Source organism: Aethalodelphis obliquidens, unplaced genomic scaffold (genome assembly GCF_003676395.1).
Source record: "Aethalodelphis obliquidens isolate GAN/ISIS:26980383/991018 unplaced genomic scaffold, ASM367639v1 scaffold30, whole genome shotgun sequence".
Lineage (NCBI taxonomy): Eukaryota > Metazoa > Chordata > Mammalia > Artiodactyla > Delphinidae > Aethalodelphis > Aethalodelphis obliquidens.
The window spans coordinates 7688822-7710419 of record NW_020837974.1 but is presented as its reverse complement, the minus strand read 5'-3'; the positions used below and the strand labels follow the sequence as shown (position 1 = coordinate 7710419).

At 51.2% G+C, this 21598-nt stretch overlaps 1 protein-coding gene across 11 annotated transcripts in view; it reads right to left on the bottom strand.

Annotated features, from left to right (window-relative positions):
* Positions 1-21598, bottom strand: part of CUX1 (cut like homeobox 1) — a 372932-nt gene that overhangs the window by 293709 nt on the left and 57625 nt on the right. The gene's annotated exons all lie outside the window — the stretch shown is intronic.

The following is a 21598-nucleotide window of genomic DNA, read 5'->3' as shown; positions in this document are numbered from 1 at the left end:
GGCCCAGGAGGGGCTGGGGGCCAGCGGAAAGGGACCGGGGCACCACCAGGAGGCTCCCATCCGCCCCCGTGCGCTGACTGGCTTGAAAAAACCAAACCCGCTCGGCTTGACATGCTGTGTATCGACAGGCGCACCACAAGTGACTGCTCCCATGACAGGACACGCAGATGCATTTTTCTTGGCTAAAACCAGAGTCAGGCCAGTGCCCAAACACCACCCCTCCCCGGAGTCACTCGCTTCTGCTCTTCACGAGCGTCTTTCCTGCCACGTCTCTGGGCCCCAGTCCTGCTGCTTGACTCCGGGCTGCTCCCCGGGGCATCCTGTCTGACTCTCTGGGCCTGGCATCTTCTGTAGTCACATCTTATTTGCTTTTGTCCAACAGATACTTATTGTGGGCTTACTAGAGACCAGACATCATGTTCAGGACCTGTCAGTTGTTTTCAAAAGGGACCTTAAGAGGCAAGTCCCAAGAATAAGGATCTCCAGCGCCGGGTCAACTTGGGAAGCGAGGCACCTGGGAACAGTGTTATCCCCCAACCCTTAGACTTGCCCCTGAGCCTCTTGAGAACCAACAGGAGCGGGTGGGCCCCTGTCGCACACAACAAACCGGCACGCGGAGCGTCAGAGAACCTGGGTCCTAGCGTTGGAAGCTCTGGGAGGAGAAGCCAAGAGGCTCCGTTTGAAACAAGCCTGCGGCAGATGGGCCCAGGAGGGTGGTGTCCTGGGCGGACAGCAGGAGTGCAAGGACACATTCCCGAAGCCACCGAGAGTCGCATTCTCGTGCTGGGTGGCTTTGGCTACTGAAGACACACACGGGCACATTCTGCTTAGGATGCGAGCGGCGGCTCCAAGTGGCTTCTCAGTGGTACAGCCCGTCGCCCCGAGGCCCAGCAGAGCTAAGGGAGGCGAGGAAACTCCAAGCTGAAGATCCATGCACAGACATCCAGGAAGCCAAGAGGCCTTCTACGCCCACCCTCCACCCACCCGGCTTCCTTTTTGGCGGAAGTAACCAAAGGCGTCTGCGAACCCTGCTGCTGAGCACTTCGTTCGTTCCGCTACAGGGTGGGCCGCTGCCAGACGGGGCGGCGGAGTGCTGGAACAAACATCTAGGGTGCTGTCAACTTGGAAATGGCAGAGAGTTTTTAAAGGGGTGGGGGGTTGGGGGGAGGAACAAGGGGGTGGGGGAGATGCCACCACACTGCACTCTCTCCCTCCTTCCGCGCTTCTGGCATTGCGGCAATTCTTGGGCAAGCAAGTCCAAAAGAATAACGTGGGCTCGGATTCAAGAACAGATGTCAAAGCTACTGCAGAAAAGAGGGAAACACTGCACATTTTGATAGACCACATTTGAAACACATCCCAGTCAAGTGAAGGCAGGGGGGGAAAAAAAGAGCAACTGAAACCAATGTGGCAGCGTGGGGATGGAGACAGAGGAGAGAGCAATCGCAGATAAGCAGAAGGCTTCTCAAAAATATAAACAATCTGGTAAGGAGGAGGACTTAGACATCTATATTTAAGCAGCAGCAGCAGAAGTTATAAAAGGAGATTTCAAGAAAGGGGGTAAAAAGCCAATATTGAAATACGACAAAAAAAGTAAAGTTGATGTTTGGTTCCAATCACACACAGATGCAGAAAACTTAGAGAAAAACAAAGAGCTTTCAGTGAAGACCCTACTTCCTGGGGCGGGGTGGGGGTGGGGGTGGGGGGGCGGCGGGGGAGGGGTCACTTAATCAGAGGGTGTCTGGTGACTTCTGCCGACAGGTGCTGGATGCTGGAGGCACACGGCCGACTGCAGGGTCCCAGACGTAGTGGGAAGAACTGGGGGACCATGGGGGTAGCACTGCAGGAGATGTCGAAGAGCACACGGTCTGTGGGCCTCCCTGGGCCCCTCGGTCCCCCCACCTCTCACTCTGAGGTCTGTCCCAGCCCGGCATCAAGGGGTTCCGTGGGCAGATCCATCAGAAAGCCCGACTGCGGACAGCTGAACCTGGCACAGGTCGCTTGATGGAAGGGAAACTGACCCCCCCTATCGTGGGGTAGCAGGGCCAGGGCACCCGAGGTGACCTGCTACTGGCAGGCAGGGACCCAGGTGGCGGGGGGCCGCGGGGGGCATGCCACACCCCCTTCGCCATGTGTGCAGACATACGCAGGCCCGAGTGAGAAACCAACAGGGCTCTCCGAAGTGCACCGGGTGCCGCCACCCACCGAGCATGAGCCTCTGCCACGCTGGGTCTGGCTGCTCAGGTTCAAGGCTCACAGTCTCAGTCCTGGAGGACATCAAGGCTTTCTAAGGCTCTGGGGACAACACAAAGGCAGGAGATGGCTATGAAACATAAGCCAAATACTGTTTTATTATCCATCCAGCCAGTCTATCCTCCAAATGTCACATATAATGATCCGTTAACAAGGGAACTGAATGTTTCAGGGGGGTGGCAGTGGGGGTCTAAAATACAGAACCCTCAGCCCCTGAGTCACTGGTCACATGTAACAAGGAGCACAGAGAGGCCCCACATCTGAAAGGCATTAAAAATTCACAAAGGGGATGTCCCTGGTGGGGCAGTGGTTAAGAATCCGCCCGCCACGGGTTCGAGCCCTGGTCTGGGAAGATCCCACATGCCGCGGAGCAACTAAGCCCGTGAGCCACAACTACTGAGCCTGTGCTCTAGAGCCCTCGAGCAACAACTACTGAGCCCACGCACCTGGAGCCCGTGCTCTGCAACAAGAGAAGCCACCGCACCGCAACGAAGAGTAGCCCCCGCTCACCACAACTAGAGAAAGCCCACACGCAGCAACGAAGACCCAACGCAGCCTAAATAAACAAATAAATAAATGAAATGTATTTAAAAACAAAGAACAAAAAAAAAACCAACCAAAAAAAAGCGTAGAACCAACCTCAATGTCCAGCGATAGCACATAGTGTATCAGCATATCCACTCAAGAATTATTTTGCAAAAATGCAATCCTACATACACACAATATGAGATAGAATGATATTCAAGATATATTTAAGCAAAAAAAAGCAAAGTGCAAAACAATGCTACATTGTTTAAAAGAGTATCTATACACATGTTTGCATATGCTCTGCTTGTCTCTAGAAAGATGGAGAAACTTGAAACTGTGCTTGGCTCTGAGGAGGCCCAGGGGAGGAGGGGACTTGCTCTCCAGGTATCTTTTGGCTATTCTGCTATGTATATGAATTACCTGATTGGAAAAGTCGCAATATATATTAATTTTATACATATTTAAAAACTGCTAATGTGAACAAAACGCACACGCATATAGTTACACGAACATATTTTACATGCTGCGTCCCCATATATGCGTGTGCGTGGTCTCCGTGTCCACCTGCCCAGGGACAGAGGCCTGGGATAGATGACCCCTGACTCACTCTGGTGATTCAAAAAGTGAGGCAAGTGCGTCCTTTGTCAAAACAGCAGCTGTTTCTTGCACAACGTGCTGCACGCTGGCCAGTCTCAGGGCTTACAGACGAGTAGGAGGTGGCCTACTGGTCGAAAACACCACTCAAGTCAAGCCCCAACCTTCCCACTCTCTGAACTGTTCACAACTGTCCTCCTGCCGGAAACACCTGGCGACCAGGTCCCAGGTGACGGACACTGGTAGCAAACCCATGGGCTCTGAACAGGGGGCATTTCCAACTAGGCCGAAAGAGCTAGAAATGGTAATGACAAAGCATCTTGCAAGGACGGCACCTGGCTGCAGAAACTCTGGGGTTTTCTTTCAAAGTCGTCATGGGATGACTGATGTCAGGAGGTGACAAGGTCCAGGGAAAGACCTCTGGCTTTGGACACCTCACCCCATGAAACTGGGGAGCTGCCCCCAAGAGCTGTGGACGCTGCAATCCTGTTTTCCTCACTGGCTTTGATTTCTGCGATGCTTCCTCTCCATTTCTGACAGATCCTCAGAGGGCAGAGCTCCCAACACTGGAAGCTTCTCTCTGCCTGAACCCCAGCCTCTCAGCCGAGTATTAAAGGCTCACTAAACACACACACAAGTAAAAAGCGACCATGCAGCTGCCCATTTAAAAGGAACTTTGAGGGAAGCGTCTCCCAAAGAAAACAACATGTCTCTTAATAAAGTCAACGATCAGTTTGGAACCCCTCGCCTTTAAAGTGAGTGGTTAGCTGCTGGTTTTAAACGTGTGTGTGTGTGTGTGTGCGCGCGTGCGTGCGTCTGCAATGCTGCCACAATTTCCGGGAGATCCTCTCTCCCTGAGGCCCCCAGGCCAGGCCTGGCTTCTTCAGGGCTTATCTGTCAACTAATTAACGGCAAATCCTATATAAGAATTTAAAGTGGCTTTATTAGGGAAAATGCAGAGAGAGCAACTGTGCAGAAAGGGGAAGGCCAGCCATGGTTTCTGCATGGAGAAGGCCTTGGAACATTTTCTGTTTCGTTTCCTGCAATGGAATCGCTGGACAAATGGAAGCTACTCTGACTAGAAAGGGGTGAAAGGCCCAAGCCCACCCACCTGCCTCCTTCCGTCACCCCCTCCCTGGCCTCCTACACGGAACATCTGGAGACCCTTAGAGAACCCTGGTTTGGATTCCAGGCCCCACCCCTTTTATAACCTGTGTGGTTTGGGGAGATAACTAAGGCAATGCATGTCCACCTTGAGGCATGGTGAACGCTCCATCGAGGGGAGTTTTTCTGTCCCATCAGAGCCACACGCTTGACCTCAGGCTAGAATGCATTCTGCCACCAGTATCCCCAACTCAGCCAGGGGGGCTCCAGGGATGCACAGGTGAATTGGAAGTTGACCCTGACCTCCAGGTACCCACAGTCCAGCCGAGGAAACTAGGCAGGCATGGAAGAGCGACAAGACAGAGGGGACCAGGCTGGTGGAACGAAAGCGGGCAGAGGTTAGATAAGGCAGGACACACTGCCAGCAAGAAGGGGCGCTCCAGGTTTTCGTGAAGGACACCCATCTCGGCTGGGGCCTGTGTACGGGCCGGCCTGCGTCCGCCGGTCACCCTGCACCTCTTCCTCCTCGTCTGGGCTCACCGAATCCCCGGTACAACTTCCGGTTGTGACTGCTGCTGTCAGAGACCATGAAAGGGGGCTTAGATGGAGCAGGACCCAGGTCAGGTCCCCCCGGGGAGGCTGGCTTGGGCACAGAAGTGGTGAAAGGGCTGCTGAGAGGGGGCTGGGGCTAGAATGGACACACTGTGTTCAGTTAGAAGTCACAGACACTGACCAGGACACCCACTGTGAGCGCGCGCGCGCACACACACACACACACACACACACACACACACACACTGTGCTCATACACGAGATCGCTCTGGAAGGCTCCCCAGGTTCAAGATCCTGGTGCCATTCCTCATACTGGGGAGGAAACTGAATGGGCGGGGGGCCGGGGCGGGGGGGTGGGAGGTCCTTTCACTGTCTACCCTTTTGTATCTTATGGATTTTGTACACGTAAATGTAATGACCACTCCTAAAAAGTAAACATTTATCTTTTAAAATCTCATTTTTTCCCCTATAATGACACGTGGGCTTTGAAGGACTGATAAGAGCCTATGAATGCCTCATTCCCAGCAGAGCCCTCACGTGCTCCTGCAGGAAGTGCGTTTTGTCCTGCTCCCGGGTGTGTGGACGGATGATGGTCTCTGTTTCAAGGAGAACCTTGCAGAATTCCCTAGGGAAACGTTAATGTTCTCACTTATTTTATAAGTTTAGGCAGGGAACCAAGTCTGACCCCATATCTCCCAAGTGTTCCTTCAGACACTTAATTCTTACCCATCACCTTCCCACTCACAGTCTTTGATTCACCACCGGGCGATACAAGGATCTGAATTGCGGCTACAGTGTTCTGTCACGTGATGTCAGGCTGCAGGCCAGCAGTCAGCATCCCCACCCAGGAAGCCACAGTCCTACAGAATCAGATGGACCTGGACGCGGCCCAGGAGAATCTCAACAGAAGGCAGGCGGTGCAGGAAAGGGGCACAAACGGAGAAAAGCAGAGCAACCGAAGGCGGGATGGCAGGAGGTGCTGGCGTGTGTACAGGGGGCTGCAACGAGGGTCCCCCGATGCCAGACCAAGGCGCCCTTGCCCCCTCATGGGTGTGAATCGCCACACAGCTATAAGGTCACCAGGACACACACACGCACCCTGCAGGAAAGGGGACCTGTCATCCCTGCTCAAAAGCCTTCAGGGGCTTCCCAGGGGGTCTGGGTGAGACCACCAGGGCCCACCAGGCCCCTCACTCACCTCAGGCCCTCAGCACAGGCTCTTCCCTCTGCTTGGAAGACTTTCCCTTCTCTCTCTCATGGAACCTGTCAGATCTCTGCTCAAACACTGCTTCCCCTGCCCCTCATGCCCCTCCCGCCCCAGAAGGTGTGCACCCGACTCCCTAAACTGTGCCTGTCTGCAATTCCGTACTGGCCTGGGTGCCTGTTTAACTCTGGGCGCCCCACAGGCTGTAAGCTCTGGGAAGAAGTGTTTTTGCCCACTTCACCTGGTGCTGGGGCACATCGTGGTCGGCCCTCCGTACCTGTGGGCACTGCATCCAGGGATCCAATCCACCAGGGGCTGAAAATATTCGAGGAAAAAAATTTCCAGAAAGTTCCCAAAAGCAAAACTAGAATTCACCACAATCCCGCAACTATTTACACAGCATTTACATTGTGTAAGGTAGTATAAATAATCTAGAGAGGGTTTAAAGTATACGGGAGGGCGGACTTAAGATTATATGCAAATACTATGCCATATTATTTAAGGGACTTGAGCAAATCCCCATGGATACCGAGGGACTACTGTAGTCAGAACTTGCCAAAAGAAAGCGTAAGCTAAAAACAAAACAAAAAAAAAAAACAAGGAAAAATTAAAAGAATCACAAAATAAACTAAATGCTCCAACAGAAGTTCAGAGTAAGTGCAAAAGGGTTCAAAGGAAGAGAGGTTACTTCTGTTTGGGGAAAAAAAATCAGAAACAGCTTCAAGAAAATAATAGCACCTTTGAGAGAATTCTGGGGTGGGCAAGGATGCACACCGGACAGAGGGACCAACAGAGGGGGAGGGCACAAATTTAAGAACTGCAGACAGCAAGGCTTCCAGTCGGAAAGAGAGAGGCTGCCAGAAAAAGGCCGGCCCAAGCACTGACCCTTGAATGAAAGAGAACAGTCTAGAACAGTTCAAGAGGCTGTGGAGGAAGGGGACAAGTTGACAGTGGCACCTTCTTGAAGGCAAGAAGGGATGAGGAGGGAGGGCAGGGGCGCCTGGAGGAGACCCACAGCCTCCTCCAGCTCAGCTTCAAAGGACCGTGGGTGGTTCCTTGGATGGTACCATTTTTCTAAGAATTAGGATCATCTGGCTACGAGGGGCTCAGCTCTGCTGAAGGCGCCGGGGCAAGGTCTCCCTGCAGCCGAGGAAGCCACTGTCATCACAGCTCCACCGTGAGAACAGGAAACAGGAAAAACAGGGACAGGAAAAGTCCGTGCCAACAGTGCTTTGGGTAAAATAGGGAGCAGCAAAGCAGACGTGGAGGGCTCGCTGTTGCGGCTCCTCCAGGCCTGTTGGCAGGGCCCATGTCTGCTTCCCCAAGAGGGAGGTCCCAGGAGGAGGCCCTCACGCAGGGAACGCACAGCTCCTGGGGGCACCCAGCACAGAGTCCAGCACGCAGCAGGCGGGCAGCACACGCGGGCGCGCTGGGCGGACAGGAGGCGAGCTCTCTGGGTTAATCACACCCTGCGGTTCTCAGGGAACATGCAAGGGCCCGCCTACAGTTGGAGTTTCTAGTTGTCTGGGGGCTTAGTCAAAAACACCGTTTCAACCCTTGCGGAAACCTGCATGGTGTAGTCAGCTATCTTCTCCCGTCTTGGAGTTTAGAGTCGAATGAACAGAAGGTAACCTCTTGGCGGGGTCTCACAGAGCACAGTGGGGTTCCCTGTGCCCAGGGAAGGCAGAGAGAACGGCCAGGGACTAGGAACTGGGTGGGAGGGTGGGGAAGCTGGCAGGGCGGCGCAGAGGCCAGTGTGCATACGGACTCCCACCACCTTTTAGCTCTGGACCAAGCCAGCCCTCTAACCTAAAAGGGGAACGCTGATACACACAGAGCTGCTGTGAGGATTAAATAAGATGAAATGCCTGGTACGAGTGAGAACGTTAAAGCCCACCTGAAATAAAGATCGTTTTCTCATGTTCCTTTAACTCTGAAGAAAAGGTTATTGTGTGTCAAGTATGTATCATACATCTAGTAGGTACTTGATATTTCTTGATTCTGGGAGATGACTTGATATTAATTCCCAATCTAAGAAATTCAAGTGAAACAATTCACTCCAACATACACTTACTGCCTGAGGTCTTTCCATCTAAAGGCGGGCTGGCACAGAGGTGGGGGGCAGAGTTCTTACGTTTTTAAATAGAACTCTGATTTTGGATCGAGTGAATGCGTTACCTATTCAGAAACTAAAATTGAACAAAAATAAATAAATCATCCTAACAAAAGCTACGAGCCTTTCTGTGAATTCCTCGGCACAGAGAAATTTCAAGAGAGAACAAGATTTTGTTTCTTATTGTTTTTCACCCGTCGGAAACCCACTACGCAGAGACAAAAATGCCAGATGTATCTAACCAGCATTGCACTACATGTAATACTTGACAGACTCTCATTTAAAGAATGAGATGTGAGAGATGGCATCTCGGTGATGCATAATGAAACACAGGCGATCAGAGGCCTGGGTCGCTGTGGCCCGGGACCGGTGCAGGGAGAGGGAAGGACGCCTTTTAACCCTAACTAACAGGATTCTGTTACTAATCAAAACGAATGAAACTGCTGTCGTCTGCCCGGCTCTGAACTACAACAGTGTCTGTTGCGTAAGTTGCATTCTCTACTGTTCTTTGGCCACATGGCAAAGCAAAACGAAATTCTGCCTTGGCAGCCTCAGCCTTTCAGGCACACACAGCTCCAAATGGCGGGAGTGCTCTCCCTCTCTGATCTTAAACTTCTCCAAGGAGCCCAAAAGCCTTTCATGCCCCACCCCCCACCCCCACCCCAAGGTGCCACTAGGGTTGGTCCTTGCTGTCTGGTTGTCTCTTTTTCCTGGGCTATCACCTTCTCCCCTGGCCGTCTTGTTCCTGGGTGAGTCTCTTTTCTTCTGCTTGTCCCCCAGGTCACAGCCTCTGCCATCCCCTCCTGAGGTGGCCGCTGTCACTCCCCGTCCCGTGGGCCTCAGCCCACTTGGGGAAGAGGCAGCCACAGGAGCTTGGCTAATCCCATGTCACAGATGAGGAGACCAAGGCCGGGCGCGGACGCGACGTACTTGCTAACAAATGCCCAGGGAAGAGGCCCTTGACTCCGTGTCTTTTTCTCAATCTTCTTATGCTTACTATACATTATGAGACAAATTCCAAAACGAAGTGGAATCTTGTTAAAATGTGAAATGTCCATGAAGGCTGATCTGGTTGCGGGGTGGGGGAGATCTTTGGCTAAAGCGTTCATTTCCCTGCCGAGCTCAGTGCAACTGGCCCACTGGTCTGGCTGCAGGACAGGAGACGGACGTCAGAGAGAACAGATCCGCCTAAACTCCCGGATTCACAATGGAGAGAGAGAGACTCGAGAGATCTCCAGTGGGCTGAGCTGCCAACCAATGAATTGGAACCAGGGACCAATTAGTGGAGTGAAGCGGACGAATGGGGAAGGCATCCTCCAAAACAGTGGCCACTAGCCACGTGTGAATCGAAATTAAATTACAAATTCCTCAGTCGCAGTAGCCGCACGTTGAGGGCTACTGACAACTGTATTCAATGGCACAGACACAGACCGTTCCATCAATGTGGGAAGTTCTGCTGGACAGCGACAGTCTAGAAGGACTCCCCAGGTTCTGAGGGTAACATTATTAACTGCTACAAAGCAGAGACTGCTGCCCCATTTCACAAACTGAGTAAACTGATGATCAGATGACCGGGCTTTGCCCAAATCACACCACGAAGTGGTTGGAAATGAGATCTGAATCCAGCTCTGGGTAACTAACTCCATGCAAGCCGAAGCTCCTTGAGGTAAACCCCAGCAGTGCCTCTTTCCCAAGCCCCGGCTTAACGCACTTGACTTTCTCTAGGAAACAGGAGGCAAGGCCATGGGCTAAAAATGAGGCAGGAGCAGGAAAAACGTGTTTTAATCTCAAAAATAATTATGCCACTGCCAAAAGGAGTGATTCCAATCTCATCTACGCTGGTAAATGTTTTCCTCCTAAAGTATTTGTTTCAGAAATAAGCCTTTAATTTGAATACTTTAAGAGCCAAAATTTCTGTCTGTTGAAAATATTTATTTCTATTGTTTGGCAGGAATCAATTTGTTAGGGCACCAGCCACTCTGGCAAAGGTTCCCTTCCACTTCTCTGGGAAAACACTTGGCGGCAAAGCCATCCACCGCCCTGCAGCTCACTCGCTCTCTGCCGGGGCTGCCCCGGCCACAAACATCTGCCGGCGCAGACGCAGGCTGTGAATCAAACCCAGTGTGTGTGCAAGGAAAGACGCGCTTTGGGGGTTACTAGGAACACACAGCTGGGCTCAGTGGGCAATCAGCTGAAAGTGATTTCCAGGAGCAGAGGACATTTTCTTTAATTATTCTGAAGGTGGTAGAAGACCTGGGGCCCAATATCAGGTGATTTTTCACATAGCCCCGTCTCTCCCACCGTTAGTGAAGTCTAGGAAGCAAGCAGCAGAGTTTCAGGAAGAGCCCGCTCCATCCTGCCTACAAGAATCTGGACAGGCCACCAGGATGCCCTGAGCCTTGGTTTCCGCATCTGTAAGATATGCCACCTACCCTGGCTCGAAGGGTTGTTGGAAAACTGCATGACATAAAGAATAAGAAAAACTCTTGCAAGTTAAAGAACTTCCACAGAAATGGTAGTTCTTCTTATCTCCTGCGAGGATAAAGTATCCTACAGTTTCCTCACTTAGCTCCCTTTTTTATACACTACGGGGGTGGAGGGGGGCTTAAGAGACAGAGCATGAAAGTTAAAAGCTATCACAGTTGCAGGTGAAGTGCTAATAACTTCATTTTGGAACTGTCAGGCTTGGTTTTTTTAAATCACAGCCGTGACTTGCACTAGCACTCTACCTGTAGCTGTGTTCCCTTCTCACATTTTAATTAGCAAATAAGAACTCCAGAAAGCTCTCAGAATGTTTTCGCCTGGAGTTTGTAAGCAAAGGTTGAAAGCTGCCAAGTGGCTCCTGGGGGCAACCAACCCCCTAACAGACATCTACCAACGACGCTGAGCAGGTTCATCTGAACAGCTCATTTCAGGCCAAGAGATGCCACCTCTGAGCCAGCTTTGATTTCAGTTTTGCGTTAATTTTCAAGCGAGCAAGGTTTACAACATCCTGCCACTGGCTGGATGGCAGTGGAGAACCGCTGCCCGCCAGACAGCCCGGCACAGTGACACTCGTGTGGCAAAGTGAATGTCGCACGTGATTCCTTCACGCTCTCCTGGCACCAGGGCTGCTGGCCGCTATCAGGGAACCGGGGTGCTGGGCAGCAACAGGTGACATCACGTGAGGGCTCCCAGTGCCGAGAGCAGCGGTGTGATCTTAAAGGGGCCGTTTCAATCCTCAAAGAGTTCCACCTCTGGCTATGCTAGAGGGACACCCGGGAAGAAAAAAAGGGCTGCTCCGGGAGCTGCCCTGGAAGTACTGTTCCAGTCTGCCCACTCCACCCTGTCCGGGGAGCTTTCTAAGAAAAAGCTGGAGGGGCACTTCATTTATTTTAATATTTATTTATTTGGTTGCATCAGGTCTTAGTTGCGGCTTGCCAGCTCCTTAGTTGCTGCACATGGGCTCCTTAGTTGTGGCATGCATGTGGGATCTAGTTCCCTGACCAGGGATCGAACCCGGGCCCCCTGCACTGGGAGCGCAGAGTCCTATCCACTGTGCCACCAGGGAAGTCCCTGGAGGGGCACTTTAACTCAGACTTTATCGAGCCAGCTACAGAGCTATTGTTAACTCTCTAAACTCACGTGAAAGGATGAGGACACACAATTGACCAGCACAATTACGGCAAACTACTACTGACTCTGGAATGGGTTCAGATACTCGCATCCAGAGCCCTCAGCCAGTGCAAGCTGTTGCCCGGTGTGGACAGGTGACCCACGGCCTCCTGAGCGCCCCACGAGGGCTGGGGGTGGGGGGAGGTTGTGTGTGTGCACATAGAAGGGGGGCTAGTTCTTGAGGCAGAAAACCAATGCCAATTACAAAGCGTTCCCAACCTCTCTGTGACCCCTCCAAGTTCAGGGTCTCATCACCTGTTTTCCCCTAACTCTGGGTGTTATTTCTTAACTACACAGACACCCAGAAGAGTTCTGAGCTCAGTAAAATGACGCCACTTGTTTTGGCCCAGGAATGACATTTCCCTATACCCTCTGTTCTTGGTTTTCTGTGTGATTTCTTGAGGAGCAGCGGGGAGGAGGTGGTCCTGATCTGCTCTGGGGTCAAAAGGCAGCTCCCAGTAGAGTGTGATTTATAAAAGGACACCTCTCACCCCGTGGCCTCCTCGGCAATATCAGTCAGAGGCGGGGACCCCAGGGCGCTGCCCACGCAGCATCCGAAGCAATGCTGGCCAAGCGGCCTTCGTCACACTCTCTGGCTCTTCCTCTGACCACATCATCCCATCACAGGCAGGAAGCTGCAGGCAGTACTGTACAAGCAGCAGCCACTGTCTTCTATGCCAGCAAACACTTGATCCTGCCAGGCTAACGTAAACATAAAGGAAATATTGCCATAGATCTGAAATGAGAATCAAACTCGTCAATCATCAAAAACAAAAGCAATCAGTCGTGTCCCGCATCCTCTACTTCCTAATCCTGGAACGCACAGCCATATATTGATCCTGTCAAGATTTTCAGCAAGAACTGAGACAAAAGAGGATTTCCTGCTTTACTCCTAGCTATAGAACTCCATCCCTAAGTGTCCGCTCAACGGGTCTCACTGGATTTCTAGACACCTGTATTATGCTAAAGAAACTGCACATAATCGCCACTAGCAGAGGCTTGTTATGCACGGCTGCAGCAGGAAGCCCTGAACTGGGGAGGTCCAATGAATCATGGACTAACCATGAAGACTCCGCTTGCATCCCAAAGACTCTCAGAAGAAAGGATGTGACTGGTTTCAGAGACGGTGGGATCAAGCGTGCACACCTGTGTGAAACGAGGGCCAAAGGCAACCAAAAGCTTCCCTCCCCTAGAACAGCCATTCGGCCCAAGTGCCCCAGGACGCTGCTCCCCTCCTATCCGGCCCCTTAGTCAACTCATCCGTCCAGCAGGGGCATTCCCGAGCTCCTCCTGGAAGGACAAGACAGGGCACAAAAGGGCAACAAACCACACCAGTGCTCAGAGCTTACAACCAAGGAAGACAGCCAGACGCTGTGAGGCGGGACATGCCAGGAGTGGTTCTGAGACAGCTGGGAGCTGATAGCGAAGATCGGGGAAGACTTGGGACTTCCCTGGCGGTCCAGTGGTTAACACTCCATGCTTCCAACTGCAGGGGGCACGGGTTCAATCCCTGCTCGCGGAACTAAGATCCCACATGCCCTGCAGCGCGGCCAAAAATTTTTTGAAAAGCAAACTAAAACAAATACGAAAACAAAAGATCGCGGAAGACTTCATAGGAAAGGTTAGCAGGGGACGGCCCCAAAGGACGGTGTGATTTCACTGAGGGGGGGAGCTGGGAGGATTCCAGAAGGCAAAGAATGGGCAGAGAGACATGATAAAAACCGCTGCAGCTACAGTTTATCAACTCATGCTCTACGCCCCTTGTCATTTTTCATGGCCACGGTGATCCTACAACAGCCATCACTCCTGTTCTACCAATGAGCGAGGATACCGACGTTCAGAGGTGAAGGGGACCTGACCGAGATCACACATTTATGGAGGGAGACGTAAAAGGCCATGTTTTCTGCACCTAACGCTGCTCCCTCCGCTACAGAAGGACGCTCTTGGAAGCGCACCAGGCTTGGGGCTGACGTGGGGACGGTGGGCTCTGGGGGCACAAAGGGGGACACCCTGGGGTTCCTGCCTCTTCTAAAGCTCTGTGATGACGTCCTAACGGTGGAACTGGTGACACGGTTCTTCAAATCCCCCAGCCTCCCTTTTCTGTCGTCCGCCCCCCTCCCCTACCCCGGGGATGGGGGCAGTTCCCTCAGCTTACTGGTGAAAGAAACAAGACAGTGGGGTCTCGAGACCAGAGCTACTTGTTATGTGCGGGGTCACTAAGGCAGGCAGGAAGTGGATCTAGGGACAGCGCGGGGGCGCCTCATCGGAGCCCTGAACGTGCATCTGACTCTGTGCTGAACCCACGTGTGGCTGACTCCAGGCTACTGTGCTTTAGAAAGATCACGCTGGCGGCGACGGGGAGAATGGATTTGAGCGAGGAGAGGCTGAGAGCTGGTCACGCGGTTCAGAAAAGCAGCCACGGGGCGAGGGAGTTTGCCACCCCGTAAAATCTGCTGTGAGATCAAGAAAAAGGAAAGGAACCAGAAACGTCTCTAAAAGAATCCTGAATTGGCTTCAGTCAATAAAGTAATACAGGAAGCCGCCGCAAGAAGGGAAAATAGGATATACTAAAATGGAATTACAAGCCTGGCACTGAAAGGCGGTGGGGACTCTCTCCACCCCGGCTGCTGCCAGCTTCTGCCCCCGTCCCCCCTGATTTACATGCTCACGGGGGTCCCAGAGCCAATCGGCAGCGGACCTGTCAAATCTGACTGCTGGAATAAAAATGGAAAGGCCGAGTGGCAGCCGTAACATGGAATTTCCTTGTTTTTATTAGTTTAAGGCTCTTAAAGAGTAACTTTTACATTGGGGAAAACTTTTCAAATATGTACTACTTGCAACGTAGATCCAGTTACCTCTCACATGTTTTCAATCATTCTGCTTGCCAATTTTACTAGTTATCAAAAGACATTTGTGGTTTAAAGCAGGGGAACGGGCTTCCCCCTCCCGGCACATCTGCCCTTCCCGCGGTGACCTCACCCTGCTGGATCCCGAGCCCGGCCGGCTGCCAGAGGCCTGATGGGGCAGACAGGGGCACGCTACTGGGTCCCACAGCTGGAGGATGGTGTGACGGATTATTCGGCAGCTCTGGCACTACAGGGACACCTGGGTGTGGACTTCTTTTTTTTGAAACAAAAACTATTGATAAAATCCAGCTTTTCTGCATTACTGTTCCTACTTAAATGAATCCGGGAACGCAAGTTTCTCTGGAACCGCACACACACCAAAAAAACATGGTTCCTCGGTTTTCGATTCTTACAGCTAAACCTATTGAGATCTGGGGATGGAAAGGGGCTGGTCGTGCTGCGTTCTGGGTGTTATTCAACACTGAAGCCGGGCATGAAAAGAGCCAAGTGTTTACGATGCCCCCACGTGCGATGCTTAAACCAGCAAAACTAAGGAAGCCTAGCTCGTTCTTCGCTGTTAGAAGTCTCCTCGTTAACCGGGAGCAGAATCCCCGGACTCCAAATAAAGAGCCTCTTGTTCTCTTCTTGCTGTGTTAACCCAACACACCCAGGAGTGGCTGAGCCTTCAAGGTGTCAAACCACAGATGTCTAGTATCCAATGATGTGGAGCTCCGTGCTGTTACTCAGAGGACAGAGATGGGCGGCGGAAGTCTGACACCCCACTGAAAACAAAATGAAACACACACCGTGTCCTGAATGGTTTACTTGACGTACATTCAGAGGAAGACCTAGGAAGATGAGAGGAAATCGCGTGGGTGTGCTGGCTGGAAGGAGGCTGCCCTCCCGGTACCACATGCTCCACACGTGGCAGCACGTGCGTGACCTGCTTTGTACCAGGGTCAGAGTCCCCCTTGGAGCCAGGTGGCATCTTATTCTTCACGTGGACCGAAAGCAGGACTTAGGCATAAAAGACTAAAGGACTGACAGCTCGTGAGAGACCGCTGCCGGTGGGTCATGGCTAGTGGTCTGTGCATTTCTGGTGTGAACATGTACTTTCCCCCCGTAAAGACAAAGAGGCAAACAGACCCTCTGAGATGAAAAAGAACCACACATTCGGTTTGTTAGGGACGGGCTCCAAACTTCCGGCACAAACATTTATTTTTTAATCAAGCCAATTTTTTTTTCCATTTGAAACCTGTTAATTCCATGACTGAGAATTCATCAAGTTTCAGACTGGAATTAATTTTAACAAGGCTTTATATCAGAAATATTAGTCGATGGAGCTGTGGAAGTGGCCTCACTTCACACACTGTCACGGGAAAGTCTGTGCGTTCGAGATCCCTTCAGATGGTGGGGTTCACGGCGATGGAGTGGGGGGGCCGCCGTGAAGCTGAAGTGTGTGAGCTCCCCGACTTGCTCCTGGGGGCTCGCGGAGCTGGGGGAAGCCACGCTGGCAGCCTGGTCCCTGGCCCTTCGCACACAAAGCTGACTGTGGTTACTTCCCTGGGCGGGGAGGGGACTGTCACCGCACACACCCTCTTACTTTTCACCTACTCTGGGTGAGGACCACCCCACCCCCACCCCCGTGCTTGGTGGTTCTTTGTCCTATAGCCGCTTCCCCACCAACGCCCTTTCTGAGACTTCACTGCTGTCACAAACATCTCTGCCCCGCCCTGGAAAGCAGCCGCGCTGCTTCAGGCAAGCTGGAAATCGGGAGGCTGTCGATGTGGTCCGCTCTCCGGGGGCGTGGATCCTGCTTCATCCTGTTGGTGATACAAGGAACTGCGGCCCCTGAATCCTCAGGAATCCGTCCTCTTACTCACTGCCACCACTACAATAATTAGGCAACAGCTGTCACCTCTTCACTGATTCTGCCTGAAAGATCACTGCGACATCTTTTGGAGGCAGGCTTGGCTGGGCACATCACTGCAGGGAGCTCCGCGAGTTCCATCCTGAGGGCTTCAGAACTTCCGTCGCTCTCCCTGTCCGCCTTCCCTAGATTCTCTAAGAATTTGGGTTCCTCTTGCCCTTGCCCTGCTATGGGGCAGCCGCTCAGCAAATCTCACTGACAGGCCTGCATCCGTGGACACACATTCTGACCAAAGTCTCCACACCCCGACCCTTCTCCCTGCGACTCTGGGCCTCGAAGAGCAGTCAGCACCCCAGGGCAGGCTCCGTGTTCCTACGGCCGCGCCCTTGCGAGTCCCACCGTAGCTATACTGGGGTGGCCTCGCTGAGGAGTTCCACCTTTTCCTGCAAATGTCTAGGAAAAGCATTTCCCACGTCATTTCTAAAATGCCCAGCCTCTAAGGAGCCTGGAAAGCCGCCCAGGGCTCAGCCCGGGGCGTAAGGCTCAGGCAGCAGCCACTGCCCGCGCACAGAGAGCATCGGGGGTGGGGACGAGAGGCCAGCAGAGCACATGCTAGGCCTACAGACGATGCTTCAGCTCACAATCAAAGCAGCTCCTCGCCTCCAGGGCTGTCTGTTCAAAAGACATCCGTCGGGAGCCCCCCCCAAACGCTCACACGGTTCCCCCTTCGCAGCAGCTGCGCCTCCTTTACTCCCTTGGAGTTTTATGCAAGGCCGGTGCTAAAGCACGCCATGACTTGGGAATCTGAGGGGCTGCAAAGGTCCAAAACCCGCTCTGCACTTGATACTGCATTGCCAGAGCACTTCCGCTCTTTAAAAGCTGGGCCATAATTCACGTACCTCTGCAGGCTGGCACATTCTGGTCACACCTTGCCCAAGTTGCTGAGGAATGGGGATACTTCTGGACTTGTTAGCGGATTTAAATTTTTTAAAGAAATCAACACTGTCCCCACAGAAGACATCTTCCTACCTGGCAACCTGACCGCGGTGATGACACACCGAACCCGTGCAACCTCATAAGTGTGCCGAGCGGAGACATGGGCCCAACGTTGGCGGAGCCAACTTCAGAGCAGAGAATTTGCCGCTCATTTACATCCCCAAAGCGGTTCGGATTCTAACTTGAATGTATATTTCACACAGTACCCAGACTTTTAAATATCCACAAGAAGATTTCATTTTTATAGGCAATGAACATTAAATCTAAAGGACTGGGACATAAAACGTGTTTTAATACCATATAAATCACCTTCCCCTAGAACAGACTACATCTCTGAAGGCTTTAAGGACTGCAATATAAATTTTTATGGCAAATTATCTACATAGAAATTATCTGCACGAGATGCACTTTTGCTTTCCTTCTCATTTACATACTGTTGACAATCTTTTCCATCACAACAGCCAATCCACTTTGGGGGATCCAACGGAGGGGAAAAATACTGAAGCTCCGGTGGGTGGAGGTCTCCCTTCCTTCCTTCTGCCCCTCATCTTGGTTTGATGCAACTAGGTCTGACCATCTTTCTACAGCAGAGTCTTTGGCTAACCCGCAGCCCAAATGGGGTATCGCTGGTCAAATGATGAGAGGAACATTCTCGGGCTGGGCCCCCAGACGTGCTTTCCTCCAAGCTTTTCTCGAGCCAGAAGCCAGCCAGCCTGGTTCCACAGCCCTGGAACTGGTGTTTTTAGAACTTTCCGTGGACGAGGCAAGTCTCTCACATGCACATGGTTTTGTTTTCTGGATTAAAACTGCAAAAGGAATCCCAATAAAAGGAGAGACTAGGATTCTTCTACCAGAGAGCAAAATTGGATAATGTGACCAACAAACACTTTATTATATTAGTGAGTTATAAAGTTTACAACCTGACCCCCAAATACAAGGAGACTGAGTGTCTGTTCCTTGGAGAGTTATTTTCTAGTAACAGAACAAGGAAAAGCAGCAAATGTGCCTGCTTTCTGGCCTGCTATTAATCGGAGCCAGCTGTCTGAACAAGGAAAAAGAGAAAGGGTTTCTGGAAGTATTCTCCCTCTTGGTTTTATTCATATAATAAATAGTAAAGTTAATTTTTTGAGCTTTTCATCTAGGATAGTTTGAGGCTCTTCAGTGGTCTAAAAATTTATATACAGCTCTCCCTTATTTCCTTGCAGGGCCTAATTAAACAAAAATAGATCTAGCAACACAAAATCCTGCACCAAAAATAAAAAGCAGCGTTCTGGCAAAGGGGCACCAATTTTAACTGCCTCTAGCTTGGATATATGAGCATTAACAACAGACTGACGGGGAGGGAAAAGGACGCTTCAACGACATTTGTCAATTAAACAGTCACATTCTCACGAAAGAAAAATCCACATAGATGTTTAGGCTGCATATAGATAACAGGGTAATGACCCGCCCATTTCCTCTGGCTCATTACAAAATTTTCTTGTTGAAGTGGCAATTTCTGCCCTGGACATCTAAATACGCGTGATCAGAAGCCCACAATAAGTTTTGAACTGGGACAACCAGAAGGTACTCTGGGATACGGTGACAGAAACATGCTGTTGCGCAAATGAAGGAAGTAACGTTTTCTCTCCAGATTAAAAGACACTTGAAGCCAGCTAACAGCAGCTTGCGTAATCCTATTTAAATGTGCTAAAGCGTCACACCACTTCACCAAATGGGAGGAAGAGGAGCATCCCTAGCCCTAAAATCAAAAGCATCTGACCAACGGTCTGCTTCTACATGCAGCTTCCTTAAGAAGTCCAACCGCCCTCGGCTTGCCGGCGGCCGGCTCAGAGCAAGGAGAGGGACAGAAAGAATGGGGACAAACTCTCCCCTGAAACCCAAAAAAGATGCTCTGGGCTCCGACTCATTCAATGAGCCCTGGGTGAGTCCCCCACCTCTGACAAGTCAATTTGTAGGAAGAAAAAGCTAAAACGTGCACTGCCCTACCCAGCTGGGACTTCCAGTCTACAGTGCGCCAAACAAAAGGTACAGCCCAGATCATTAACAGTGACAACCACAAGGAAGCCTTCGAAATAATTCAACATTTATTGACACTCTGCAGTGGAGGAGACAGGGAAAAAACGAGCAGATGCTCTCCGTACAGAAATCCAACACCCATACCAACTAGTTGAAAAACCAAAATGCCACCACTTCTTCGAATTTAGGGGGCAACTAAATATAAAGGACTATTGCCCCAAGATTACCATGGAACCCAACAACCCCAAATATGGAATTCGAATGCCACCAGCTCCATGAACCCTGTTCTATCCTACCACTGGTCAGAACCACTTCCCCCGCGCCTGCACTTCGCAGCGTGTGTCACATTCCATGTGCTTTCCGGTCATTAGTGGGCCTTCTTGACGCCACTGACACGGCTGCTAGAAGATGGGAGCTGTCCTGCTTATCTCTGGATTCCCCACAGCACCTAGTGCAGGTCAGATGTACACCCCGGTCACGAAGTGAGTCTGAACGTCCGCTCTGCACTCAAAGGAGATCCGGTCCGAGACTCTGGGGCACATTCCAGACAGTCTCCCTGGACTGCAAGTTCTAAATGAAATGATTGAAGAAAGTGTTTTTGGTGTTTACATCTAACAGTTAAATGTCTTTGAGAAGAGAATTACAGGATCTATAGTAATTCTAAAACATGCCTCCTTAAGAAAGTATTCAAAATGCAACACAAAACCATATTAAAAAAGAGGAAAAAAGCAAAAAAAAAAAAAAATCCTGCTAAATAATCTAACACAAAATAAGAATTAAGACATCCTACTTAAGTGACAAAAGAAGAGTCGAAAATAAGAAGCAAACAACAGCTTAAACAATGTCAAGCCACACTTCCGAATAAAAAAGATCTCATGTTCGCGTGTAAAGTGAGAAGGGGTAGATGGTAAAAACCACAGCTATGGAAAGGTTCAAGGTTAACCTGTCCAATTCATTAAGTAAATAACGATTAAATTACAATTTAATCAGATAATTACAATTCAGAAAGGAGGAAGACAGATTTGTGTTCTAAGCAATGAGCAAAAACGCACAAATAGAATTGAGCTGCTACTTTTCCAACCAACCTTTAGATAAATGTTTCATAAGAGATCCACCATTTTGCTCCATGCTGACCCACAAAAGCAGCAGCTTAAAAACGTTAAGGGGTGCGTTTCACTGACCCCAAGAATCAATCTAGCGTAGGGCTCTGCCAGGCACTTTGCACCCTCCAGCCCCGACTCCTGCCCAGGACAGACAGCGGGGTCCAGGGTTGGGCTGGTTGCCCAGCCAGCTCTGACCCAAGGCAGGGGAAGACAGAGGGAGGGGGAAGATGGAGAAGAGGCAGAGCAGAGGAGCCCTCCTGCAGGTCTGCTCTGACTCCTAAGCTCTCATGTCCCCATTTTGGTCACCAGCTGGGATTTCGGTTCCCCTGGAACCGACGCCCTGCTCTGTCCAACCAGGGCCCTCTTACCTCATGTGCCAGGGTGGGGTTCCTGCTCTGAGCAGACAGACTCTGGATCTCTGAACACTCACCTGTCTCCTATCCCACATTAGGCCTCCCTGATACTAAAACCCATCCATTCGTGACCCCACGTTTTTCCTAGCACTCTCCTTCTTCCAGTCCGTTCCTACCACTGGCTTCTCCTCTCCCCAGATCCTTGGGGACACCCCACCATGTGCCAGTAGGAATGGTTCTGTTGTCAGGGCAGCTGTGTCTCTGCTGCAAAGACCCTGGAACCCTGTCTAAGCGAAGCAGGGGTGGGAAAGCTTGGATTTCCAGAAAACAGAGCATCTCCAATCATTTGGATTAACGGAGAGTTTCAGTGCCCTGCATGCAACCGGTAAAAATATTGTATTTGCAATTG